Here is a 27,816-nt window from a genome sequence, read left to right as displayed (position 1 = left end):
TATATATATATATATATATATATATATATATATATATATATATATATATATATATATATATATATATATCTTCTACGTGACGCTGGCGGTAACACAGGACGTTCCACGTCCACCGCTACAGTTGAGGATGGCGCTGGTGAACACTCTCAAGGTTCGTATATAGACAACATTAATACCCAAGAAAAGTAGCAGGGGGGACAGCGGCCGATGTAGCTCAGTAGGAAGAGCACCGGACGCGATATTCGGTGGTCGTGGGTTCTTTTCCCACCATCGGCACGTTGTTTTTCCTTCTACTTTGTGTTTATTTATCCTTCCCCTACACATATTACTTTACTAATTTATGTGATTATCGAAGTAAAAATTAAAACAAAAACAAGACAAAGTACAATCCCCAATGCTTTCCTTGGCCTCGCCGACTGTTGGCTTCTTTCCTTCATGTATGATAACGAGCACCCTCATTTCCCCTTCATTTATCTGTTTGTAGCTTACGGGGGTCTCGGTTCTGGCAGTCTTGAGGCCATAGGTAGCGTAAGAGGGTTCTAGCACAGCTTTCGCCTTCGCTCTTGGTCACGTTATACGTGACGCTGGGGGTAACACAGGACGTTCCACGTCCACCGCTATAGTTGAGGGTGGCGCGGGTGAACACTCTTAAGGTTCGTATACAGACAACATTAATACCAAAGAACTGTAGCAGGGGGGACAGCGGCCGATGTAGCTCAGTTGGAAGAGCACCGGACGCGATATTCGGAGGTCGTGGGTTCGGTTCTCATCATCGGCACGTTGTTTTTCCTTCCAATTTGTTTATTCATTCCTCCCCTACACATATTACTTTACTCATTTATGTGATTATCGAAGTAAAAATTAAAAAAAAAAGAAAACAAGACAAAGTACAATCCCCAAAGCTTTCCTTGGCCTCGCCGACTGTTGGCTTCTTTCCTTCACACATATATATATATATATATATATATATATATATATATATATATATATATATGTGTGTGAAGGAAAGAAGCCAGCAGTCGGCGAGGCCATATATATATATATATATATATATATATATATGAGCATAGCCACTGACACAAAAGAAAGCAGAGCGATTGCTTTCCTTGTGCAGAAAATGCGAAGAAATATTGCAGTCGGACGTAATTGATTGGGAAGTAGAAGAAAATAATTGCCACTTGCTGCTGGTGCGAACCCGTCGATGGCATGTGGTTAAATGTGCTTAAGAGGATTAGCACCAACGAAGCAAAGGAACACATACGAAGCAGATAAATCACGAAGAAAAGTTGGTTCAGGGAGAATGACATGATAAAGAACTTGACCTTTCAGTTATTCATGGAAAGGGCGTTTGTGCTAGAGACAATGGCGTCCGCCAGGAGTGTATTGAGAGTCAGGGAAAGAACTCGTTATAAATCTTGGCGAAGGTTTCAACATCAAATCATAAGTCTGCTATAAGCAGTTTGTGTCGATACTTTGAATGGTATTAAAATGTGCGAAGAGGTTGAAGTTTCAAAAAAAAAAAACTCCCGTGACACGAAGGAGGCAATTGAAGTGTTCGTTTAGTAAAGATGGTTGTTTTGATCAGGTTGGTGACATAAACGAGCATTGCGAGTATTGAATTACTTTGATGTTAGCGGCGAGATACGCTCGGTATGAATGCCAGATTGCTGACGCATTTAAAGCTTTTAGCTTCTGGGCGTGTCGGATGCTTCATTTCGGAAATTAACGGGGCTGAAGAAAACCCACATTTATAACAGATTTAACAGTGCCTTTTCAGGTTCTACTTTTACTCAGGTCAGTGATTTTCTTTGTGAACAAATCCGTTAAATGCTATTAAGATTTCCTGCCCAGCTGTACATCTTTTAAATTAAAAAAGTCCTTTCTGCTAAAAGTCAGAAATTAAAAACCTGCAGTGCATTTTCTCTCTCCTTGATGATAATGAAAATACAAAATGTTTGCAATAAAGATCTGTTCAAAACATGATATTGCCCTAGTTCAATCAAACCTTTATTTGTTTTTGTTTTCGCCAGTCGCCAGAATGCGGCCTTATCACTCCGATTCCGCCACGCGTATCAATTCTTTGTTCCTTGTTTGATCATGCGCGCTGTCGCTAGACGCAGCTTTATCAGGTTCTTTGTCACGTAAGATGCGTCGACACGTGTCTCAAAGATTCCAGCCACTGGTATACGGTTCTGCGATGTCCTAGGGTCAGCTATACGCCATTTAGGCTTTATCTAGATGTTTCATCACGATCTGTAAATTTAACATTTGTCGGTATGACGGGGTTGGTAGATCGACGGCCGCTTAGCACGATTTTTGCCATCGCCGCCGCTGAGTTGTTCAGTCTTTTTCAGGCGCAAGTCAGTCCAATAAAGAGCAAGTTTCAGTGCTTCTACGCCTCTGCGCTCACTTGTGATCACGGTATTGTCACAGCCACGTGACATGTGGTAGGGGTGCTGAATCCCGACACCGTGTCGTGCGCCGAAAATGGCATCTGTCGAGCAGAAAGCAGCGTTTGTTTTCTTCCGAAATCATGAGCCCCCTGCTTCCAAGGACAATCGGACGAAGATGCGGAAGGCTGGCTGGCTATTCCTTTTTGAACGTGTGGCAACGCTCAACGCCTCGAACGACGATGCGAAGCTAAGGCAAGTCACCTTCGCTCTTGAAGGATCTGTTGTGCATGGTTCGAAAATCATGAGGGAGCTTTGAAGGATTGAGAAATTTTCAAGAAAATTTTGACTGCCTTTGCAAGGAAAGAGCCCAGGCCCTCCATCAGTCAATGCATAATTTCCCGAATGAGCCTGTCCTGACTTACATTGAGGAGATGAAGCGTCTCTTTGGCCGCGCCGACCTTGAAATGATCGTAGAAAATTGAGTGTTTTTTTTTATTCCAGGCGTTAAAGAACCGCTTTTTGCAGGACCTGTCATAAAGGCGGCAAAAATCGTGGCGGAATTGGAAAGCGAAGCGTTCAACATCGAGAGGACGATGGACACCCGGATGCGCCAATACGACCAACCACTCGATAAATCCTGCGCAAGTCACCACAGCGGCACACCTGCGAGCGAAGACAGCCTTCGGGACATCCGACAGGTCGTCCGAGAGGAACTCCACCGGTTGCTGCCACCATCCTAACAGCCCCAGGAAGTGATGCTCGCGGACGTCGTCCGTGAGGAAGTCCAGCAGGCATTTGGCTTTCCTTGAGCGACGGCTCCGACTGCTCCAGTGCAAGCAGCCGCAGCGATCAACTAGGCTCCTTCATTACGTCGTCCTGCACCCCGACGTGACGTTACAAGCCCTCGTCGCTACCACTCTGCCCGAAAGCCGCCCCTTGCCACTCCCTCCCGACAAGCCTACCAACGATCTGCAAACCACAGGAAATGCAATCCCTGGAGGACGTCTAACAACCGACTGCTATGCTTCCACTGTGGCTAGGCCGGCAAAATTCTGCCCCACTGCCCTTACAGCCGCATCGGCCTGCGCAACTGTGCCATCGACGTCCCACAACCTCTTCCGGGGGAATGACCGGACGAAATAGAGAACTGCTTGCGGAAAACAGTCACCAAGCCGTCGGTACCGCTCTCTATCTCCGTACAGCGCTCGATATACGTCACCAGGCCGGAACTATGATGGCAGTGTGCGAGAAAGGTAGCGTATCCCCCATAAGGGAAACTGAAAAGAGGAACCTTCGGAGGTGAGGTTTCTTCACGGCGATAAAACGAAGATGATCTGCCACCGACGACTAGGGACGACCACGCAGCCATTAAGGCTTCGGTCTACACGACAACAACGTCGACGAGAACACGACCGGACTTCATGTTGATGCCACCGCTCAGTGAAGTGACAACAGTGTGGTCCGGCGGCCACCTCGGCAAACGACGAAGCCGAGATCGAACACCGAAGCCACCATACAGTAGGAGGACACGAATAAGTTACCTCGAAGTTGCTGTCACCGGTCGCACGGTTAGCGCCTTAGTGGACACCGGAGCCGACTATTCTGTCATCAGTGGAGCGTTCGCATCCCAGCTTAAGAAAGTGACTACCACTTGGGATGGCCCACGAATACGTACAGCTGTAGCTAACAGTATTACGCTGCCGGAGCGATGCACCGCAAGGGTTCGAGTAAATGAACTTACCCAATATTAGCTTCGTCCTGCAACAGCAACGCTCGCGCGACATGATTTTGGGTATGGAGTTTCTGAATGAAGGTCGGGCAATTACCGACCTTCGCTCAAAATTCATCAAGCTTTCGACGGACAAAGCCATACCTGCTACAAGAACGTCGACGCATCCCGTCGCTCTCAACGTCCTCGAAGGAGAATTGACCGTACCACCCTGATCAAGCATCATCGTTCCTGTGGATACAAGAAAAGTCGAGATTGCAAAAACGGCCATCGTAGGAAGCACCCAGTTGTTACTAGATAGAATACTTGGCATCGCAAGACGCATCGCCCATTTCCAGAATGTAGAAGCTCAGGAGTTGGTGACCAACTTCACCGGAGAATACCGACATATCAGCAAGGAAACAATGGTCGCCTTCCTCAACGAATTAGCAGGTATCAACGATGTCTCTGCCCTCCCCGACGAGGCCGCGAATAGCCAAATGAACAAGATCACCATCCCAGGTTCGATATTAATCAAGCAATATCTTGAAGCAGGGAAGAACAGATATGGGCCATTGATCAAAATTACAGCGAATGATTTTCGTCAGCTACGAAAGTGCGACAAACTCCTTTGGCCAAGCACCGCAACGTCACGGAAGAACGCGGCAGACCTCTGTGCCAAAGTTCCTACCGTGTATCCGCGCGAGAACGTCATTCCAACCGCTATAATTGAGAAGAAATGCTTCGGGGGGACGTTATCTAGCCATCAAGGAGCTCTTGGTCGGCGCCAGTCGTTTTTGATGAAGGAAGGCGGCGGCGGCACCCTTAGCTTCTGCGTCGATTGCCGGCGCTTGAATAGCACAACAAAAAATAAAGACGCCTATCTCCTCCCGCGCATTTACGAGGCACTGGACCGGTTATGCAGCTAAATGCTTCACATAGGTGGACCTAAAGAGCGGCTATATTGGCAAATTATGGTCGCCAAAAGAAATCTCGAGAAGACCGCATTCATCACACCGGACGGCCTATTTCAGTTGAAGGTTGCCATTTGGCCTCCGCTCCGCACCAGCGACGTTTCAACGGGTAATAGATACTGTGATGGCGGACTTAAAGTGGCAGATTTGTATGGTATACCTGGATGATGTCGCCTTCTCCTCACGCTACGTAGACCTCCTGAAGAGGTTTCGGACAGCGCTCGCAGCAATCAGGACTTCAGGACTAATGTTAGTACCAGAGAAATGCCACTTCGCCTACGAGGAACTACGGTTCCTACGTCACATCGTTAGCAAGGATGGTGTTTGCCCATACCCGGGAAAAACAACTGCGTTTTCGCAGTTTCCACAGCTTCCTCATTTTGCTTTCACGAACATTTGCTGGTGGAAAATTTCCGTATGAATGAATTCTTTATCGCAAGTTAAGCACCAGCGGCCTGAAACTTTCTTCATTTGATGATATCTTCCCAAGAAATTCTAAGAATTTGCTTGCCAAAGCATTAAGTGGGCTTATAGAGGAGTAGGTAGGCGATTTTCCTAACTGTATGCTTGTTTTTACACATGGCGGCCTGCAAAATGAGAGGCAATTATTGGCATACACTCCCGGACTCTTGATTGGAGTTAATAATTTCGGGCCTATGACTATATATATCCCGATTTGTTTTCCTGGTCTTCTGGACGTCGAGGTCGCCTTAATATAGATTCTCTGCTATATCTCTGAGGTTATCATACTTTCAAGCAGTCTTTCCTTCTCCACAGCACTCAAAAATTGAAGAGATACTCCGCTAAGCGGTTGCATTCAGTGTTTCATTCAATTACAGAAGTACGCATTAACTGGCTACTTGGGCACAAGGCATTGCATGCAATAAGAATATTGATTTTTCACCAATGTCCGTCCTTGATTGACCTCTTGTGCTGTTTGTCCCAACTGCTTGGCTACTTGACTATATTCTGTTTTCAATGCTTCCAACACCTCCACTACCTGAGCCATGAGCCTCTCCTTGCTGAAGCGGGTTGCCAACATCTGGAATTCCTTTGGAGTGTGCCCCTGCGCAGCTCAAGACAATTTGTTGTACCCATGACTCCGTGTGCTGCAGGACACCATGACTAAATATTTATATATGTCGTTCCAAACTAATCATGAAAGGTTGCAGCCAATTGCTGCACCAGGGTGGCCAACTCCTGTTCTGGTGAAAGAGTGCGTTGCCGGAGGTGTTCACTAGCACCAGGTCGCATCCCAAACCTGTTTATGCAATTCCATCGACACGCGGGTTTCTTTTTTTTTTTTTTTCAATTGCTCAGCACCGGGATTTGAACCCCGATCCTCTTGCATGCGAGGCGGATGTCCTACCGCTACACCACCACTGAAATCGCTCAAGCATGGCCTTGTGGCACCGAAGCGTGGCCTTGTGGTAGAGCATCCGCCTCGTGTTCGGGCCGCAAGGTACCCACCGGCTTTTCAATGTGTATAAGCTTTCCCCCGGCCTGGTGCTCGGATTTTTGGGGTGAAATGTTTGGGAAAAGGTCATAGGTCTCAAATAGTTGCTCCGATGTGGCAGTGGTCAGTTCTGCCATCGGACAACAATAAGTCCGCCTTGAGCTGCAAAAGCCCATTACGTAACCTTTTTTTCTTTCTTGTTGCTGTTGGTGCTGCTGCTGGTGCCGAGGCTCAGAGGCCTGGAGAGCCAAGACGAACATGAACCACCTTTGCAGGTTGCGAGGTTGTTCGAAACTAGGTTAAGCCCACCAGGGACGCAGCGGGGTTTGCGGAGCTTCTCCCAAGCGAATACCTATGGGAAAGCCCCAGCGCAAGGCCGAGGGACGCTTGTACCCATTTTTACAGTTGGGTGTCTGCCGGTGGGTTTCGAGCTGACATCTCCCGCAGCCGCGACGGGCGCTCTAAACACTAGGCCACGACTGCGGTATCGCACAAGAGGAAAGTATGCAACAGTTGCATCTTACCTGTACTCACTTATGGAGCTGAAATGTGGAGGCTAACCAAGAGGGTTCTACTTAAGCTGAGGACAACGCAGAGGGCTATGGAATGAAAAATGGTAGGGGTACCATTAAGAGATAGGAAGCGTGCAGATTGGGTCAGAGAACTAACTCAAGGTACTGACATTCTTGTGGAAATCAAGAAGAAGAAATGGGCATGGCCAGGACATGTAGTGCGAAGAGAGGATAACCGATGGTCGCTTAGGGTAACAAACTGGATTCCAGGGAAGAAAAGCGCAGCAGGGCGCGGCAGAAAGTTAGGTGGGCGGATGAGGTTAAGAAGTTCGCAGGGGTCAAGTGGATGCAGTTAGCACTGAACCGGGTTAATTGGAGAAATACGGAAGAGACCTTCGCCCTGCAGTGGGTATAGTCAGGCTTATGATGATGATGATGGTGATATATCATTTGGGGTAATCTGTGACCCACCTTTGTGAATCTTGTGGCGAAGTGGAGTCTATAAATCGCCTTTCCTTGTCCTGCCGGCGGTTTGCTTCAATCCGTAGAATCTACTTGCAGATCTTCATCGCTTTACTAGGGCTTCCAAGATCCATTCCTATTCTGTTCTTCTTCGGGGCAAACATTAAATGATACGCCCTGAAATCACTGCGTGAAATTTTTCACTACTATACCTTTGGTACATTTATCTTCTAGAATGAGAATTCATTGCTTTTTCGTTTCCTTTCTACATTTCTGTTTAACTTATAGGTTAAAACTCAAAATTATCCGTATACTTCCTCCTTTTTCATAAGTGTCTTGTATCTGTAATGCATCCTGGTCAGTCCCCTTCCATGGTTTTGTGCCATTAGAGATAAGGGCATCATCATCCTCATCTTATCCTTGTCTTCCTTGAAGGCTCTGAGTGTGCTGTATTTGATTGGTCCACGGCCCAAAACGCTCCTAAATAGAACTCAAACAAACATATTTTCACATAGGGCGTGGCTGACTACCATAAATGAGAAGATGAAACTAGATTTTCATCGCTCTGTTTCTTGATCTTTCCTGCGTCCTAGAAAAACGACAACTCGCTGGAAGAGAAAAACGAGAATAGATTCGGCAAGCGTTGAACACAGCGGCGCTCTAAGCAGGCCCATTTTAGAGAAGGAAGTGAAAGTTCGAGGTTGTAAACAGAATGCATCTACAGTTTTCCTGAGCCCTGAAGAAATAAGAGCGTGCGACGTTCAGCGCTCTATACATATCAAACAAGATCTCTACTAATTGCATACGTAAACGAGGGTTCTCACACTGGCGACACAGATCATGGTCGAAATGCCATTTTCACTTGACGATGTCAAAGAAACACTAGGAAGCGCACAGGCTGGTATGCCTGTCTGCGTATAAGTTATAAAAATCTTCCTCATTGTTACCGCGGTGGTACCATCTAGGCTGTACAGAGCCGCAATCGTCCAGTCAACAGTTGCTCGTTTCTATGGTAACCTTTGAAATTTCTATCTGTCTTCCCTTCTCTATCATGAATTCTTGAAATCCTCATTTACACAATATTCATACTGTAAAATGGGAGTAATTACTCATTGACATCCACCCAAGCACAGCCATGCGGCTACGAAGGAAAACTATACAGAGTCATATGAAGCTTCGTAATTAAAGAAAAATTCGTCCTGGTCTGAGGATTGATAAAGAGACCACCGCCTTTCCGGGGCAGTCGCTCTAGCACCTGAGCTAACCAGGCTTGTCAGCAGATCAGGTGATAGGGCGAGAGCGAATTGATGAATAATTCGAAGTAGGAAAATGCATGGCTGCGCTTGTGTGGATGTGAGTGAGTTATTACTCCCTTATTATAAATCTACTCAACCTTGAGAGATTCCCCTAAATATCCCATCAACACCGTTGCTACTTCGAGTTATTGATCAAGCTCTCACGCCCAACCCCATGATCTGCTGACTGTCCTGGCGTGCTCAGTTGGTCGAGGATGTGCCCGGAAAGGCGGTGCCCCGGGTGTGATTCCCGGACAAGGAGGAATTTACTTTAACTTTGAAGCTTCTGAGAAAGCTGTATAGTTTTTCTTCGTAGCCGCTGAGATGGGCTTTGGTGTATAATAATGAGTAATTATTTCCTTATTAGATATCTACTCCACCTTCGTGGAATCCCCTAAAGATTGGATCAGTCCACACATTGTAGTTTTAAAGGTGGTAACCCAACTCCGGTATACAAGCGATTAAAAAGAGTGCTGAAAAGATTACTATTTGTTGTAGCAAAGTATGATATGAGTGCCGATGTGAGAGTGTCTCATTTTCCGAGTTGTTGATGTTCGGCATTACGTTGAATTCCACAGATGAGTGCTTTCACGGAAACAGGGCAATTGGAATAAAATTCGATTTTTTAATACTGGAACTCAAAACCGTTCGATATATAAAGCTCGCAGTTTCCGTTTGGGCATGTTTTTTAATATGCGTCAATATATGTTACTATTGTAAGCGCATCCCAGATAAAATCTATTGTGACAACACTTCGACGGTGCAATCAATAAGGGGCCCTCCAACACCTCCCGAACATTGCTCACAAACTATTTCAGACGCTAAATTCTGCTGCGATACACATTTGAACGCGATAACACACTTCTAGGTGCAGTAAAGATCCAACAATCCTATTCGAAAGTTGGCGCTCTCTTTCCTTCGACGTTTACCATCCTCCTCCTTTTTTGGTTTGGTTTGGCTAGTGGGGTTTAACGTCCCAAAGCGACTTAGGCTATGAGAGACGCCGTAGTGAAGGACTGAAAATTTCGACCACCTGGGGTTCTTTAACGTGCACTGACATCGCACAGCACACGGGCGCTTTGCTTTTAGCCTCCATCGAAAAGCGGCCGCCGAGGCCGGGAGTCGATCCCGCGTCCTTGGGAACAGTAGTCGAGCACCTTAACCACTGCGCCACCCCGGAGGGGCCCCTTTTCTTTGTGCTACGCTACTACGTATCACCTTTTTCAAATGTCTATTAGTCTACTTCTTTGCGACGTCACGCATCCAATAAACTACCACCGAAATAATAATGCCGAAATAATTAAAATAGGCTTAACGTTTAGGTATCAGGAAAAAAATGGCTGTGGCTAAAGGTATGTCGGACGGACCCAACCAATGGTCTTAAAGGTACGCCCGACGGACCCGGTGCGATTTTCTTCGGGATACGTCGGACGGATCCGGGAAATATTTTTCAGAAGTACAGCGGACGGACCTTGTCGGTGGGGTTCAAGTTTAATGTCGATAGACCCTATGCATTTTTCTGGATACGCAAGGTAGATGGATGGGGATGGGCCGTTTGGACTTGGGATACGTCGGAAAAGCCGGATGTGTAGATTGTAGTGGTTACTTGCATAAAGTTAATACAAAGCCTTTGTATTAACTCTATGGTTACTTGGTAGCGATAGCCAAATGCAGCCAAATCGAAGTTGATACGAGGTGTGCGAGAAGTAGTCCAAGCACGGTGGATCCAAGCATACGTGAAATGTGAAATTACGAAGAACAGTACAGTGGCAAGAATAGTGCCTTGAATGAGTGATAGATTTACGTGAATTGGACCGCGGCAGGGTGGCAATCACGACCAGAGCGCAAGCGCGTGTAATCGCGGTGTTGACGGCCAGCCTGCGGCCCGCACGCTCGCTCATTTGGTCCTCGTTATCATGTGGATGATTGTCTACGACGTTAGTTATGTAGTTTTGATTCCTCAAAGTTTCTTCACTCCAATCTACGATGAGTGCGTCACGTAACGATGCGTCACGTAACGCGTCGCTTTCTGCTCGTATTGAAGTTTATATGTGTTGCTGTGCTGCAAGCTCTACATACATACAAGCGGCGCTGATAAAGCTGGGTACCGCCGATGTGTCTCTAGCCCAAGCATCACGTCATCTTTGTTTGTTGTGCGAATTGAGGTGTAGGCGCCGGTTTGTGCTTTCCGTGAGATGTTATGATGTCCGTGCTACGTCGTAACGAAAGGGCTGTGTGAGACTACGAGAGTGCCGTGATGATGTGTGCGTGCGCCGATGTCCGGACAGACATCAGCGTGTCCATTTATGATCGCCGATGTTCCGAGTGCATGCTAGTATTTATTAGGTGCAGTGGTAAGTCCAAACACGTGGCGTAATGAGATTCACACGCGCTGTGCAACAGTCGACGACAATAAGTCATCGACAATTTGTTATCAGACTGCACTACAGAGCTCAAAACTCGGAAAATGTGGTGTTTCTACAAAGTACACGCCTGTAGTTTACATTAGTGCGTTTTGAAGGTTCGAAAAAAAAAATTAAATGGCAATACTTTAACCTGGCCTTGCACAAAGTTGTTGGGAATGCACATGATACAGTTTTTGCATGTTGGAGTAGACAGAAAAATAAGTGCCCACCCCACACTGTCGAGATACGCATTGCTACAGGTGAAATGGTTCAGGCTTCTTTGAAATATCAGCTGCCTGGCACAGCATCTTCCTAAAAGTTCAGGCTTTGTACCATTGTTGAAGGCCACTTTATCATTAATAAAGGAACGAATGTGGTTTTTGTGTTAATAACTCGTGCTTTTTCAATGTATTATGTTCTTTTATTTTAGTTTTTCCCTTAATTTCTTTTACTTTTTGATGCTAGACAAACTCAAATGGTACACTTTTAAACTTCTCTGTCCAAAGCTGAACATGAATATCTGTCATGCATGTGACAGCTGTAATGCTGGAAAGGTTACACACTGTGACATCTCAGCGACAGGTTCAGCTGCTTGCCCCAAGGTCGTGATATTTAATTCCAGTGATACCAGTCGCACTTTGGTGGAGGCCAAGTGCAAACGCATTTGTTTCCTGCGAGATGTCAACGCAAAGTACAAAGTCCAGGGAGTCAATTTATCCAGAGCTCTCCACTGCAGTATTCTTCATAGCTACATATGCCACATGTGGGATGTGTTGTTTTTTAGATTTTGGAACCTCTCATCTATGTTGCACAACATTTGGCTAATTGTAGTTCTCAAACAGTTGTTGAAGATGAAACGAAAGCAGTTATTGGCATGGGTTCCCGCTTGGATTAATTTGCTAATTGCAGTTTTTTGAAACTTGCATCACTGCTACACAGTTCGAATAGCGGGCAGTTGAATTACAAGAATGATGTGGATCATGCATTTAAGTTGACAAATGGAAAGCAATGGTCCCCTCCATGCATGCACAGGTGCCCATAGATAAATACATAATTGGGTGTGTGATTGTGACACATATCAAGGGTCTACAGAAAGCCATGTGGAGCGAGTGTAATATTCTTCATGAAGACTAAAATGAAATTGTACAACAGCTGCTGTCCATTGCAGAAATACTTGATCATTTTGTGTGTGATTAACTGACCATGAATAGCATTTTAATCAGAGTGATATATAATATCTGGTTTAGCATTCTAAAACAACTATGAGGGACGCAACAGTTCAGGGCTCCTGTACAATTTCGACCAAGTGGGGTTCTTTTACATGCACTGACACCACACAGTGCATGACAGCCTATTGTTCTGCCTCTATTGAAATGCCTCTGCTGTGGCTGGAATCAAATCTGCATCCATGGGTTCAGAAGCCAAGCACTTTAGCTACCGAGCCAGCACAACGGGGTCAAGTAATAAAATGCACGCCATTACATTTCCTTCACACAACTAATGTACACAAGAAACAGTACATAGCAAAAAAAAAAAGAGTTTTATTGCACATTATATTCACATGTCAGTAACATCCTCTAGGAAGAAAGTTCGCGTAATATTTGCATGGAAACAATGAACATCTTACAAAAAAAAACAATGCACTTACTGCACTCCAATTGTTAATGGGCAAGGTTGCATCTATGCCCCTAGACTACACTTCTCACAAGAAAAAAACCACAAGCCCCATCTGCTTTGGCCAATCCCTTGATGAAACTAACAGAGACAGATGTCGCACACCACAGGCTGGTTGTCTCGCAACATATCTGCATTCGTTGCATTTCAATTCTATGCCTTTCCACTTAACTTCAACTTTTGCCAGCATTACTAGTCACCCATCTTTTGTTAAATATTTTTTACCCTGTTCAGATCAGCATCCTTGTTAACTTTAATGTTGTACCCACTCCCCTGCTATAATGCTTCGGCGCTGCAGGGTGTACTGAAAATAAATAAATAAAAAACGATGGTCTCGGACATTCTCGATGCTATCATTTTCACATCTTCCTCACCTGGAAGAATGAAGAAAATGAAAAGCCTTGAGCAGAGAAAAAATTAGGAAGGCACCTAATCTCCACCTGTAAGGGTATGATCCACCAGCGTTAATGGCTCTTGTCAGCAGATCCCACTGTGGATTCCCATTCATTTACATGCCCTTTGCTACAAACTTAATCACTAATTCCTTAATTCATGTCTCTGTTTGATGGTGTTGTCGACTACAATACTGAAATAGAGATAGTAATGGTTAAGCATACAAGTCGCTTTCGCCATTATTGGTCGGGTGCGTCTTCATCAGATATAAAATCTGGAAGAGTATTTTCAGATTATAAGTTGTTTCCTGCTCGGAGAAATCATATGAAAATTTTCACGAGTTTCATATGCGCATAAGAACGCATATGCCGTGTATTTCAGCGGACACTTTCATGCATGATAACAATGGAATGTTAGAAAAAAAACTATTCCATGAACGAACTACCTGTCGCTGCAGACGTAGTTTACAGCAAGAGGCCTTAATTGTGTATCTATTTAAATATTGAATGAATCAAATTCGGTGGTAAGTGCCGATGAGGAGTTCGCAGCTGTGCATTCACGGCAGCCAAATCTGACACTTTTCTCGGCGCTAAACCGAAACATAGCGCACTAGGCGGAGGGGGAGCTTATGACCTGTCATAATTCTTATGGCTTGCCGCAGTGGCTACGCGGCTTCTTATTCGAACTGCCTGCTTTACTGTGCCAAGTCATGCACTTAATTTAGGCCCTCACTCTCAAATACAATTCGCAGTGACCTATATATTCTAGTACTAAACAGCGATACGAAGGAATGCCTATGACGTGGAAGAGTTGCAATTTGGCACTGTAGTCACTGAAAGAGGCGATCAGTGCTCGTCACGTTTCCGCCTGGTTTCCTGCTAGCTAATGCGCTCGTGTTCTATTTTATGCGAACAAAAGGGAGAGATTTCATTGCACTTCAAGACATTAGTTTTTACTACTTTCAAACATAATGTAGCATCGGCTTTTCCACGAAGTGAGCTTACTTTTCGTCGAAGCAGAAAGCTTTGATTCGGTTCGATTTATGGGGTTCAACGTCCTAAAGCGACTGAGGCTATGAGAGTGGCCAGCAGGCTTTGCTAACCAGAAAAGTTATTGAATGAGCTTCGTATATTCACATTTAGACGAGATTTTACAATAACTTACGTCAACCGCAGCTGAGAGTCCATTTTTGAGAGCGTTATTTATTTTTTTTTTTATTTTGAGGCTTTCAAGGGCATATTTTGAAAATCGTCGCGAAGGTCCAGGTAGGTGTACTTTTGCCGGAGAACAGTTCCTTCTGTTACTGGGGAGCCGCTCTACGCAAGAAATTCGCATTTGTAGGCGCCTTCAATAGAGATACAAATTGTCAATAAAAATACCAAATGCGGATAACTTGCCGAAAAATGGTATTTTTATTGACAATTTTTTTTTCAATTTTTTTTTGACAATACCAAATGCGGATAACTTGCCGAAAAAATTTTGCCCCGCCGGGGTGGAGCAGTAGTAAGACGCCCGACTACTGTCCGGAGTTCCCGGGTTCGAACCCGACCACGGCGGCTGCGTTTCGATGGAGGCGAAACGAAGTGGCGTCCGTGTGCTGTGCGATGTCAGCGCACGTTAAAGATCCCCAGGTGGTCGAAATTACTCCGTAGCCCTCCACTACGGCTCCCCTTTCTCTCTTTCTACTTTCACTCTCACCTTCATCCCTTCCCTTACGGCGCGGTTCAGGTGTCCACACAGAAGTGTGACAGATACTGCGCCTTTCCCTTCCTGTGAACCAATTATTATTATTATTGCCGAAAAATAAGCTTCCGTGAAACAGGAGAAACAGATTCGTTTGTCGAGGGCCGTAAACGTCGGCACGTCTGTATAACTTAAAAGGGAATGGCTTGAAAATACGTTTGCGTTCACATTAGGCAAATAGCCATACTTGCAAAAAAGTCATACATTTGATGATTGCCGTGACTATCGAAGACATTCAAAAGCGTCAAGGATTTCTGGATGGAAATTAGTCTTTCATACGCAAATATGTGGATGATAAAATAGAGATTTAAGGGACAAGGCAAGCAGGGCGTGGACAAAGACTCATCGAAACACTGCTGAGAAGCACAGGAAGGGGAAGATAAAATGCAACATTATGGGTTACACTTCAGCTTCTTCCTTAACGGCTCCGGCCTGTGGCTCCCCCTACAGATCCTCCTTTATGTATATGCGCCTTGCTACTCCCTAATCCTTTGACTGGTGGCTTATCTCACACATACATATTACCATTCTAGGCTCGTATTACCAGTCTTAACCTAACCATGCTAAGTGAGTTATCAACTGACGGATATAAAGCAGCTCCTTGGTCAACCCATATGACCATGCTTTCGTGGTTTCGGAGTACCGTGTCTCCCTCGGTACCCAAAGGTCCCGCTAGGTTCGATCACAATCCAACCTGCCATTCCCTCCCCCCTCGCCATCGGAGAAATTGCCCCTCTGTCATGACATATGGCTTCATTATAGAACTCTCCCACCATTCAGCGTACGACCATGCCACTTGCCTATTACTACTTGCCAGAAGCATGCGCGTGATGTTTTGCTCTCTACGCCGACGACGAAAGCTACCGCAGGCGCTAGGTTTCAGACATGTTTAGACGCCGTTTAGACGCCGAGGTCTTTACCTCTATCACGTCGTTGAAATAAATAGGCTCAGAGGCGTCGATTTGCATACTGGACGCCCACATAAGTAACGCGGAAGCGGACGTGTGCAGGGATAGAGACGGTGATGGACAGGTCTATGTTAGTAGCGATGAAAAAAGGGCGGCCGATGTGACAGTGGAATTGCTGACTGTGACAAGAACAGGTTGAAAGTGGTGATCGCATGATCGACATGCAAGGGTGAGGAATGAGGCGTAAATTGTGAGAGCGAACAGAAGAAAATACAATAAGGGTCCTTCGCAACTCTCGTCTAATATGTGCCTTGAAGCCAAAAAAGCAGCCATGCTCTGATAGGAAATGCACGTTACACGTGGCTTTGTTCTCCTCTTTCGTTGTTAGTATGACCACACTGTTTTTGTGTGCGAATGACACATGTGCGCGCGTTTTTCAGTCAGTCTGCTCGCACGCAGCGGTGGTAACTCATCCCGCTTCAAATGCCTGCTAAATATTTACACTGAATGTATTCTGCTATTCATTATTTGATAACTGACACTTAATACCTCGTCCGCCATATTACTGCAGCGCTACGTTCTCCCCGCGACAATGCGGGGCCGGCTGTACGAGAGCACGAGGTTGTCCAAGGTGCTGCAGCATCTGACGGAGACCCTGGGCTCTGTGTGCCTGATACGCTGCTACGGCGTAAAGGACCGCTTCTGCACCCGGTTCCGACGCCTCCACAGCGATTACTTACGGGCTTTCAACCTTTTTACTTACTGCTTCATATTCAGCCGCTTTCTCATCACCTTATGCGGAATTTTGGTCGTTCTACTGACTGTTGCCATCGTAGTTGGCCCTACTCACAACATTCCTGGGTCCGCAGCTGCAAGTGGCATCTCTCTGCTGTCGTCCATCACGGTACGCTGGGCATGTATGTGTGGCAACGGCAGTTATAGCGTACTACGCTGTAGTAGAAAATGTTGGTAGTTGCAGTTTTTACGCGAAGAGGGTGCACGTCACACTAACGGAATTGTGTGGAAATCGTGCAACCAAGCAGAGTATAATAAAAGCGCCGATACTTGCGTGCACCATTACGAAGTTTGCTCGTTCGTAAACCTAGTTGAATCAAAGCGCCGCGCCGCGAGAAGGAGACGGACGAAGAGCAGGACCGTATCATCCGAAACCTAGCCGATGGTCACCACGGGTGTCGTTAACTGTGCCGTGCACTGGGAGGCACATTTTGAACTTGTTTCCACAGAGCATAGAATACGTCATATATCTGATAGAACTCAAATGAGGACGAGAAAGCGGTCCTATGGACTAGTTAGTTTCGATGTACGCTCGACGTACTCAGCAGAGGCGTTTAACGCTATAGATAGCCCGACAAAACAAACGTTTTTTTTAAGAAATGTGACACAGGCAAATTAGTAATACTTTGCAAAGCGTTCTCTTTAAGCTCATCACTCTGGTCACCGTGAGTACACTCTCTCGCAGGCATTGTGAAGAGTCTCGATAGTTTTTCTTGTATGCACTGATCCTACTATTGCCCGTCTCCTGGGCGTTTAGTATGTTATTAGTGTAATGAATGCCTGAAAGATGAATATTTTGCGATTATTCACAGATGCTCAAACTGATGAGCTAAAGCGCACGCCCACAAAAAATACAAATGTTTTCTGACGAGAGCAATAACTTGATTTAATATAAATAGATTTCTGAAGAAGCTCCACTCTCTACCCGCCATGCTTGCATTGTTTACTTCCTGGTGATTTTAACACCCTTTAGTTCTCAGGTGACAGAGTATAGTACAGGCTATTTAAAATCAGGCTGTAAATGACACACGCACTATTTGCCTGAACGACGCTGTGAATTTGCATAATTATGTAATCGTGAGTGTCGTTGGCTCTACTCTGATATTTATAATATCCATCTCTTGCCTTTTTATCACTGGTGACCCCCTCCGGTGGTTTGCAAGGCTTTCACCTGGGGAGAAATCCCTTTCATCAACTTCACTACCAAAGGACGGGCAAAAAAATGACCACAAAAATGAACTTAGTGTATTGAAATTCCTATGAAGCACGTCACTCAGGCTAAGGGGTTTATGGTTGCAGCGAATATTTGTGCAGGTGCTGTTCGCCATGACTACGGTCTACTTGAGCGCCTTTTGGATAGCACAAGGAGACGCGGCTTTCCAACGTGTTTTAGAGTACACAGAGCTACCCGTGGAACAGGCAAGTCTGCAACGTTCTTTGACTTCTTTGTGCAGCTAGCTGCTAGGTAACCATCGTAGTGCTGAAGATTTTTTGATAAATATACATAGTTTATTCTTAGAATATGTAAGAAAACAACCAAGCTTTGTTACGTTTCGCCATGTTATGGTTACAGCCTGCTGCTGTTGTCAACTATAATAAAATGTGAAAATAATTCATGAGTTCAGCAAGAAAATGGTATCTTCAAGAAAGCTTAACAGCTTTTAAGTTCTAATAGGATGTCGAGAATTGATTAAGAAAGAACATGCAAGGCTTACTCTTTTACATTTTGTCCGCAATATATTTATTCAGTAGATAGTTCAGTTCGTAGCCCTTGTTGCCTTGGGGTGTTGCGTCGCAATTGCCGTGCTGGGCATGGTACCAAGAACTGTTTCGATCGGGAAAGTTCTCCGATGCAGGTCTTGTACGTGCAGATTTTGTTATGTTCTTTGCTTGCTTTGCCGATTGTGTTTCCTTCGATATTGAATCAAGAATGTGACAGGTCAGATTTTTTTTTGCTACTATTGTCGAGTATTTACATTTGCGAAGTGTTCGTGAAAAGCGTGCATGTACTTGTTACTTGTAATTTTATGAAAATCGTTATTTGTTCGTTACCTGCTGCCAGGTCTTGCTGATATCAGAGGTGAACAATGCTAGCAGTCAACTCGTCGATTTCCATTCGACCAAAAGTATTTGTGGTGAAGCCTTGTGGCAGAGGTTTAGAATAGTGCCATGCACGCGGTAAGTACCACATGGAAATTAGCAATGTTCTCAAGATTCTTTTTACCGTTGGGTTTATTATACCATTGCTCAGAAAAGTTTGTCTATATATAGTACGAAAAATTTCAAAAGACCAAAAGCCCTTGCTTTTGCCAAGTGAATGGGCACTCGCCCCACGTGAGAGATACGGTGAGCTCGATTCCTTAATGGCACCGGGGATCTACGGGATTTCTATTGAGTGGGACAAGCTCGAATGGCTCCCTGCGCTTTTGTGGTGAAATGCTTGAAGAAGGGGTCCCTTGCACCAAACCTTTCTTAGGTGGTTCAATGACGGCTGCTTTTGGGCTCCTGGATTCGTCCAGATAGCTGGTAAATAGGCTTTCATTAACGCTAAACTGGTGTCTAATTTTCGTCGCAACGATGGTTTGCCACATCTTCACTCTTAGAACATAAAACACAAAATATTCACGGGGCTACAGATGAACAAGACACCACTGTAATTCATTTTTTATACTGTATCACGAAAATACGCATGGTGATTGAGAATGCTGCTCTAGATTTGGTTTCCCCGGTGAATAAATTTCGTTGGGCACCACGTTCCGCGTCCATGGGCTGCTTTTACATTGCAGACTGGCCATTACATAAGGTGCACTTTGTACACCACGGTGTGTATTCCAATATATTACATAAGCTGTACTTTACAGACCGGGTTCTTTTATTCCACACATTCGCTCTCTTGAGTGGGCTGGTCACGGGTAAATGACCTCGTGCGGTGGTGTGGCCTCACGTAAATAACGGCTAGCGCTGTTAGTGTGCCTGTCAGTTTATCCTGGCTTTTGCCGCTTCTGTATTTCCTTCATTCGTTTAACGGCATATAGTTACCAGGAAAGGGCACACTTATTTATTGTTAAGAACTGCTGGTAGGAGTAAAGCAGCTCTACATGCCTCATTGGATGATCACGTTGAATGAACCTAGAAGGCTGGCCCCAATGGCACCTAAACAATTAGTTATTAGTAGGTTACTGCAGATAAATACAGAATCATGCACTGAAACAGATAAATAAGCTAACTAGAAACAATCAGTGCCGCCAGTCCATCCAATATTCATCTGCAAAGACAATGAATGCTTCGCAGGAAGTAGCAAGGCATAGATTGTTGTGAAAACACATTATGCCAGGTAGCTATGCATCCATTCTATTCTTTTATGTCCATGATTATGCGTTCACGTTTTAATACCATCGAATGTCGCACAACGGCGAGTTACCGCATCGAGACAGTTGGAATTTGACAGCAAAACTAGATGCTTGCTCTAGATTAGAGCAGCACCGAGTCAATTCGCAGCCATCAACCAAGTCAGTTGAAGTATAAATGTCACTATAAATGGAAAGTAAATACGTTGTGCTTCTTTGCAGTCAGTATCCACTCAGCTCAACGACCCGTCAAGTGCTCGGCTATTCCTTCAGCCTTACGACGACATGTGGCCATGCAGAGGCGTCATAAGGTTTGACCACTTTTACGCGTCCTATCGACCTGGCATTGCTGAGGACATCCTGAAAGACGTCTCCTTTGAAGCGCATGCAGGACAAAAGGTACGCGTGAGTGTGGTCGCAGCTTCGTACTACCATGAGACAGCTTGATTTGGTAACTCTGCAAATGCTTTTGGCGCGAAAGCTCTACTTCTTCCAGCTAAACCTGGAAGTGGTCTTTCCGAGAAGTGACCTTATGTGCGGCTCGAGGAGCCAGCGCAGCTCTCTTTGTCTTTTTCGCACGGTCGGTGTGCGGAATCGGTGCCACTCATTCTTCTCCTTCGCTTCTACTTCTCACACCTTCTTCTTCTTCTTCTTTATATACCTGCCAAACTTTATTTGTGTCGGTACATATGTCCACAAATATACAACACTGTCTGACAAAGCTGTACAACCGTCCAGTCTCCTGCCTATGTATTCCCCCATTGCTATCGCCGCCCATTTGGCTGGCTTCCTGGGGTTTACTCCTCCAAAATGCCCTCAAGGTCTCGTTGTCTAGACCCAGCTGCGATATTGTAACGCTATCGCGTTACAGAACCCCTCCAACAAAAATCCGGCGTCAGCATTGGCGTTGTGAGCGAAAAACAGCTAGCGTGCCGCTGGGTGCCAGCTGACATGTCCCAGCTGTAACTAGACATATGAACTTGCCTGACATTGCATTTGACAGGAGCTGCCAACTGTTGCCTTTTCATTAATGTATGAGGATGATATCAGAATCAGCCTGCCAGTACCGTTGCCTAGACCACGCAGTGAAGTTCATAAGGCTTGGTTACAGCGGGGATTTATGCTTGGGGGTGGTAGCCTACGCTATCTCATCATACTCCTAAAGCGGAGCTTAAGGGTTCCTCATAAGTTTTGAGGTTCTCAGGCAGCCATGGAGGAGCTAAAGTACAGAAAACTGTGTCTGATCATGCTCATTTTAACTTCTACTTCATAACGTATGTTAAGCCGGGTTGAACCCAAGCCATTTTTGCACTTGATAAGTGTTCCTTCCTGTTTCCTTGTATGATACTTACTTAACTGAAGATTTATTGCCTGCGAGAGTGCGGGACTCAACATTGCTTAGTAATTATATGAATGATACTTTGTGTGAGCTGCTTATTGAACTAGCGGTAGCCTGCTTCTTACAATTCAGCCACTAAGGCGAATATTTCACAGCCGCGTACAAGGAAACATAAAAAAAGACAGAATGAAAGCTTATAGGCTTGTATACCTGCAGCCCTAAAGTAGATTGGTAGGCTGGGCTAGTTGCCGCTTACCCATTCTTCATAGGTCCTGTTTTTTCTCCTTCGTTTGACCGTGTTTTCTGGTATAGTTGCCCTATTTATACAAGTCATAATATGGCGATCTATTACGCATATGTGTGTGCTAATTATGAAAACTTCTTTAAATGCACTCACTTACAGTTGGCTGTCGTGGGAAGGACCGGCGCAGGCAAATCGTCTCTGGTGTTAGCCCTGCTCCGTATGATTGAGCGAACGTCTGGATCCATCAAAATTGACGGTGTCGACATATGTACTGTACCCCTACATCGTCTACGTTCTGCTATCAGTATTATACCCCAGGTATGAGGGGCGCGGGGAAAATTTATAAAGGCTATTTTATGGCAACTGAAATGTTGAAATGTTCATCTAAAATGCGAAGTTTTGTCCGAAGTTAATCGTCAGGGCGCAAACATTAATAAAGAAAATCGCCTAAAACTTGAGTGGATGCCTGGTAGTAATTACTGCCTTATTACAAATCTACTACACCTTGGGGGATTCCCCTAATGTTCGATCAACACAGCTCCCATTTCTATCTATTGATCAATTCGGTCTCGCCCTACACTTTGTTCTGCTTACTGTCCTGGCTAGCTGAGTTGGTAGAGAAACTACCCCAGAAAGGCAGTGATTCCGATTTAGATCCCAAAAGTGGGACAAAGTTTTCTTTAACTGAGGAGTTTCTCATTAAGCATAGCTTTCCTTTGTAGCCGTATGAGTGTGCTTGGGTGTATGTCAGTGAGCACTTACTTCCTTATTATAAAACAAATAAACGGCATGGCCGAACAGAATCGCACCCAACAGGTGCCATATATACTTTGTAGCGTCTTCATAACGGTGCTGTGCAGAACCTAGGCAGAAGGATGTGATAAGTTTTCATGTCGTAATTTTAGTTATACGAGCATGAACTGTAAGTAAGAGAGCACACGAGTAGCTCATTTCTGCTGCTTAACAGGTCGACAACCAATACTTTCTAAGACATTTCTGGAAAGACGGTAGACAGAGCTACAATGCTCGTGTTTTAGCATCCTTTTTTTTTTTTTGCAGCTGCGTAGCGGCACATTTCGCAGTCACCTGACTCGTGCTGTGAGACGAAACAGAATTGCCCTACCTAGCGGATAGAGATGTGGGACCAGTGAGACTGTAGGAGGCGTATCTCGCATACAACGTCTGTACTACTCTTCTCGCTGCTATTTTAAATAGTATCATTTATCCCGTATTACCTACTTCTGCTCACATACAGTGTTGTTCCGCCTCAACCGGAGGTTCATTCGATCTAAAACCGCGCACAAAGATTGTGCGTTGTTGTCCTGTTCTTTACGAGTTTTGGCCGGGGTGCTCACTTGGTTTAGCCGCGCATGATGATAAACTAGAACCGTCTGCGACGAGTCTAAGGAGGAAAAGACGTCACCGCAGAGTTTCCAGCAAAAGGCAGCTATGGCGTCAAATGGCATCGCTGGAGGAAAGCGCCGTGTTTCAAAAGCGTCGTGGCAAGCATGGCAAGTTCCTGTAATGATACTAGATGGCGCCACTGCTGCTCTTCGCGGAAAATTGGCGTTTGCGCCTTTTGCTACTTCGGTCTCGTCACAGACGGTTCTGGTTCTGCATCATATGGAACCAAGCAAGATAAGAACCGCTGTAAGGACTTACTACACAACAAAATGGACAAAAGCGCGCAAGCTTTCTGGGTGGTTTAGTGGTTTTAGTGGGTGGTTTTAGCGCAAATTGAGCCCCGTTTGGGGCGGGAGGAAATTTCAAAATGCACCCGATATAGTTGTAGAACACTATATTTTATTTTGGTGGTTTCGCTAACTGTTGTTACTTAAACATAATGCGTTTTAAATAAAAAATTGCGATTTGTATTGATCATATTGTGTTTTCTGATGGACACCACAAATATATAAGACGGGTTCAATAGCAATAGCTTTGTAACTACTTCAATGCTTCTTAGGTATGGTTATGTAGAAATGAGACGTCTTAGAATTCTAAAAATGTGGCGAGGCGGGTGCTTCTAACGTTGTAGATAAGTCTGATCAAGCATATGCCTGATTTGTGGGTATGGTTAACATTTATGTGTTGCTGCGGCGGGGCAGATACCGGAAGAGTCAGCAAGTCTAACCCCTCCTTTAGCTAACAACAACCTTCATCTCGATGCCACACTAATAGGCATGCGCCATCGGCGCCCTGTGCTGCATGTGCTAGTTTTTGTGGCAGATATAGGCAATAACCTACAGCCTAGCCATTGCAGAATTCATGTTCAGCAACAGAGTGCAATATTCAGTTAGCGCAGGCAGCCTTAGACCACATGAGAGGATTATAAAAACACAATTTTGATGTGCGTTTCCCTATGAACCCCATTCATGGATCACTGCCTTGTCGTGGCGGAGGGGCTTGCGAAACTCGATGCAGTCGTGAGCTCTGCTGTGTAGGGCCACCCAAGATAGACAGGTCACGGCAGAGAGTTCTGACAAAATGTGATTCACTGGAGAAGGTAATGGCAACCCACTCCAGTATTTCCTGCCAAGAAAACCCTATGGCCAGTCACAATACCATTAATGATATGGCGCCGGAAGATGAGCCCCCCAGGTTGGAAGGCGTCCCACATGCTACTGGGGATGAACAAAGGGCGATTCCTAGTAGCTCCAGGACGAATGAAGCGGCTGGGCTAAAACCAAAAGGACGCTCAGTTGTGGATGTGTCGGGAAGCGACCAGAAAGTCCGATGTTGCAAGGAGATATATCACATAGCAACATGGAATGTAAGATCTATGACGCAAGGTAAACTGGATGTCGTCAAGCGAGAAATGGACAGATTGAACATTGATATCTTGGGTATCAGCGAGCTCAAGTGGACCGGAATGGGAGAATTTAACTCCGGCGACCATTATGTCTTTTATTGTGGGCACGAATCCAAGAGAAGGAATGGGGTCGCTCTCATAGTAAACAGAAGAATGGGCAAAGCAGTGCTAGGGTACAACCCCAAAAACGACCGAATGATGTCACTTCGGATCCAAGGTCACCCTTTGAACATAACAGTTATCCAAGTCTATGCACCGACCACTACTGCTGAAGAAGCTGACGTTGAGAGATTTTATGCGGACCTACAATGCCTTTTAGACCGCACCCCATCATCAGACGTCGTTTTTCTCATAGGAGACTGGAAGGCTAAGTGAGTGAGGGAGTGAAGAAATATCCGGAATTATAGGCAATTTCGGTCTTGGTGAGCCAAATGAAGCTGGGCAGAGGCTAGTAGAGTTTTGTCAAGAAAACCACCTGACCATAGCGAATACTCATTTTCAACAGCACAAGAGGCGCCTGTACACATGGACTTCACCCGACGGTCTGTACAGGAATCAGATCGATTATATTATTTGCCGGCAGAGATGGAGAAGCACTATACAAGCAGTAAAAACAAGGCCTGGGGCCGATTGTGGCACCGATCATCAGCTTCTTGTTGCCAAAATTAAGCTTCGATTGAGGAAAACGCAGAAAACTAGAAGGCCTTTCAGGTATGATCTGGATCAGATTCCATTAGAATATGCTGTGGAAGTGAGGAATCGATTTCAAGAATTTGATCTAGAAGACAAAGAGCCCGAAGAAATGTGGACTGATATTCGTGATATAATACAAGAAGTTACTACTAAGGTAGTTCCAAAGCAAAAGAAATGCAAGAAAGCAATCTGGTTATCTGAAGAGGCTTTGCAAATAGCTGAGGAAAGGAGGACGGCAAAAGTTATGGGGGAAAGAGAAAGATACAAGGTTCTCAATGCGGATTTTCAGAAAATAGCAAGGAGAGATAAGAATGGCTTTTTGAACATACAGTGCCAAGCAGTTGAGGACAACAGCCAATTAAGGAACGCAAGAGCTCTGTATAAGACAATCAAAGATATCAAAGGAAGCTTCTGTGCTAAGCTGGGCGTGATAAAGGACAAACGAGGCGAGGACATCACTGAAGCCTCAGAGATAAAGAAGAGGTGGCAGGAATACACAGAAGAACTGTACAAGAAGGACCCGAATGTGCAAACCCAACATAAGACAGTTGTGATTGCTGATTTTGAGCCAGGCATCCTGAAGAGTGAAGTTGAATGGGACTTAGCCAGCCTTGCTAAGAACAAAGCCAGCGGAATCGATGGCATTCCAGCTGAGTTGCTTCAAAACCTCAACCATGACGCTGTTAACATTCTACATACATTATGTCAGAAGATTTGGACAACCCTGCGGTGGCCACAGGATTGGAGGAGGTCAGTTTACATCCCCATTCCAAAGAAAGGCAGTGCCAAAGATTGTTCCAACTACCGCACGATCGCGCTTATTTCGCATGCTAGCAAGGTGATGTTAAAAATCCTCCAAGGTAGGCTGCAGCAGTATGTGGATCGGGAGCTTCCGGACGTGCAAGCTGGGTTTCGCAAGGGCAGAGGAACTAGAGACCAAGTTGCCAACCTTCGCTGGATCATGGAAAAAGCAAGAGAGTTCCAGAAACCCATCTACTTCTGCTTTATTGATTATGCGAAAGCGTTTGACTGCGTAGATGACAGCAGATTGTGGCAAGCTCACCAAGAGATGGGAGTTCCAATTCACCTCATCTGTCTCCTCAGGAACCTGTATGAAGGGCAAGAGGCCACAGTCAGAACTGGGCATGGTCTTACTGATTGCTTTCCGATTGAGAAAGGAGTGAGGCAAGGCTGCATACTGTCGCCCTGCCTATTTAACCTATATGCAGAGTGCATCATAAGGAAGGCCGGTCTGGACGAGTCTTCAGCTGGAGTGAAGATTGCTGGAAAACGTATCAGCAACCTTAGATATGCGGATGATACCACTTTAATGGCAGAAAGTGAAGTGGAACTCAAGAGACTTCTGATGCGCGTACAAGAAGAGAGTGAGAAGTTTGGGCTTAAACTGAACATTAAAAAGACAAAGATCATGGCGTCTTGCCCTATCAAGTCCTGGAGCATGAAGGGACAAGAAGTGGAAGCTGTGACAGATTTTCTGTTCTTGGGCTCCAAGATTACCTCGGAAGGAGACTGCAGCCATGAAATTAGGAGACGCCTGCTTCTGGGAAAGAGAGCAATGGTTAGCCTTGACCGCCTAGTAAAGAGCAGAGACATTAGTCTGCCAACCAAGATCCGTATAACTCGTGCTATGGTCTTTCCAGTTGTGATGTATGGATGCGAGAGTTGGACTGTGAAAAAGGCTGACCGCAGAAGAATTGACGCGTTTGAATTGTGGTGCTGGCGAAGACTCTTGAGAGTTCCTTGGGCTGCCAGAAGATCAAATCAGTCGATATTGTCGACCATAAGCCCTGACTGCTCATTGGAGGGTCAAATTCTAAAGTTAAAGCTCAGCTACTTTGGGCATCTGATGAGAAGAAAGGAGTCGCTGGAGAAAGATTTGATGTTGGGAAAGGTTGAGGGTCGCCGGAGAAGGGGTAGGCAGCGAACGCGATGGTTAGATGGCATCCTCGAGGCACTGCAGATGAAGTTATGTGATATTAGGAAGATAGTGAGAGACCGGAAAGCGTGGCGTGACATGGTCCATAGGGTCACGAAGAGTCGGACACGACTGAACGCCTGAACTGAACTTACCTATGAACAACGCAATATTACAATTGTATCTTTTTCTGACTACTATTTGTAACATTTATAAGTTGATGTAATGCACAATCGCGTGTCACGAACGTGGAAATAGTTTTCTATAATTTTAGTTGTTCTAAAGGGCACCTTTATTCGTTCAGACGGTGAACATTTGCATGTGTGCCTCCGTTAACGTTGCAACTTTCGTCTGCACACTGCAGTGATGTGAATTTTTTCTCACCCTTTTTTAGGACTCCTCTATGTTCTCTGGTACACTTCGCGAGAATTTGGACCCACAAGGCTGCTACTCAGACGAGCAGCTCTGGAAAGTCCTCCGTAGCGTGCGCATGAGCGAATTCGTCGAACGTACCCAAGAAGCTCTTTCATTCGCCATCTCTGAGAAAGGAGGAAACCTCAGGTTTGTTTCTTAATGTTACAACACAAAACATTAGAGGTGTATAGCATGCAACGATCTAGCAAGACGCTGAGTTGTGACTGTCAAGGAACGCCACAAGTATAAGTGTCGGTTACTTGCATAGTTTTTAAATTAGACAATGCTATGATAGGTTTACACAAGGGCGCCATTA

At 45.3% G+C, this 27,816-nt stretch overlaps 1 pseudogene across 1 annotated transcript in view; it reads left to right on the top strand.

Annotated features, from left to right (window-relative positions):
- The first annotated feature begins 10,716 nt into the window (after positions 1–10,716).
- The window catches only part of LOC146208931 (multidrug resistance protein mrp-7-like), a 30,777-nt pseudogene continuing 13,677 nt past the window's right edge, over positions 10,717–27,816 (top strand). Inside the window, exons 1-7 of the transcript XR_014700833.1 lie at positions 10,717–10,737; positions 16,495–16,827; positions 18,033–18,141; positions 18,173–18,192; positions 20,288–20,464; positions 21,808–21,966; positions 27,481–27,647. The product of XR_014700833.1 is annotated as a multidrug resistance protein mrp-7-like (transcript). The remainder of the gene's footprint in view (positions 10,738–16,494; positions 16,828–18,032; positions 18,142–18,172; positions 18,193–20,287; positions 20,465–21,807; positions 21,967–27,480; positions 27,648–27,816) is intronic.

This window comes from Amblyomma maculatum, chromosome 1 (genome assembly GCF_055883805.1).
Source record: "Amblyomma maculatum isolate TAMU_Amacu chromosome 1, ASM5588380v1, whole genome shotgun sequence".
NCBI lineage: Eukaryota > Metazoa > Arthropoda > Arachnida > Ixodida > Ixodidae > Amblyomma > Amblyomma maculatum.
The sequence above is the reverse complement of the archived record's forward strand: the minus strand, read 5'-3'. Positions and strand labels throughout refer to the sequence as shown.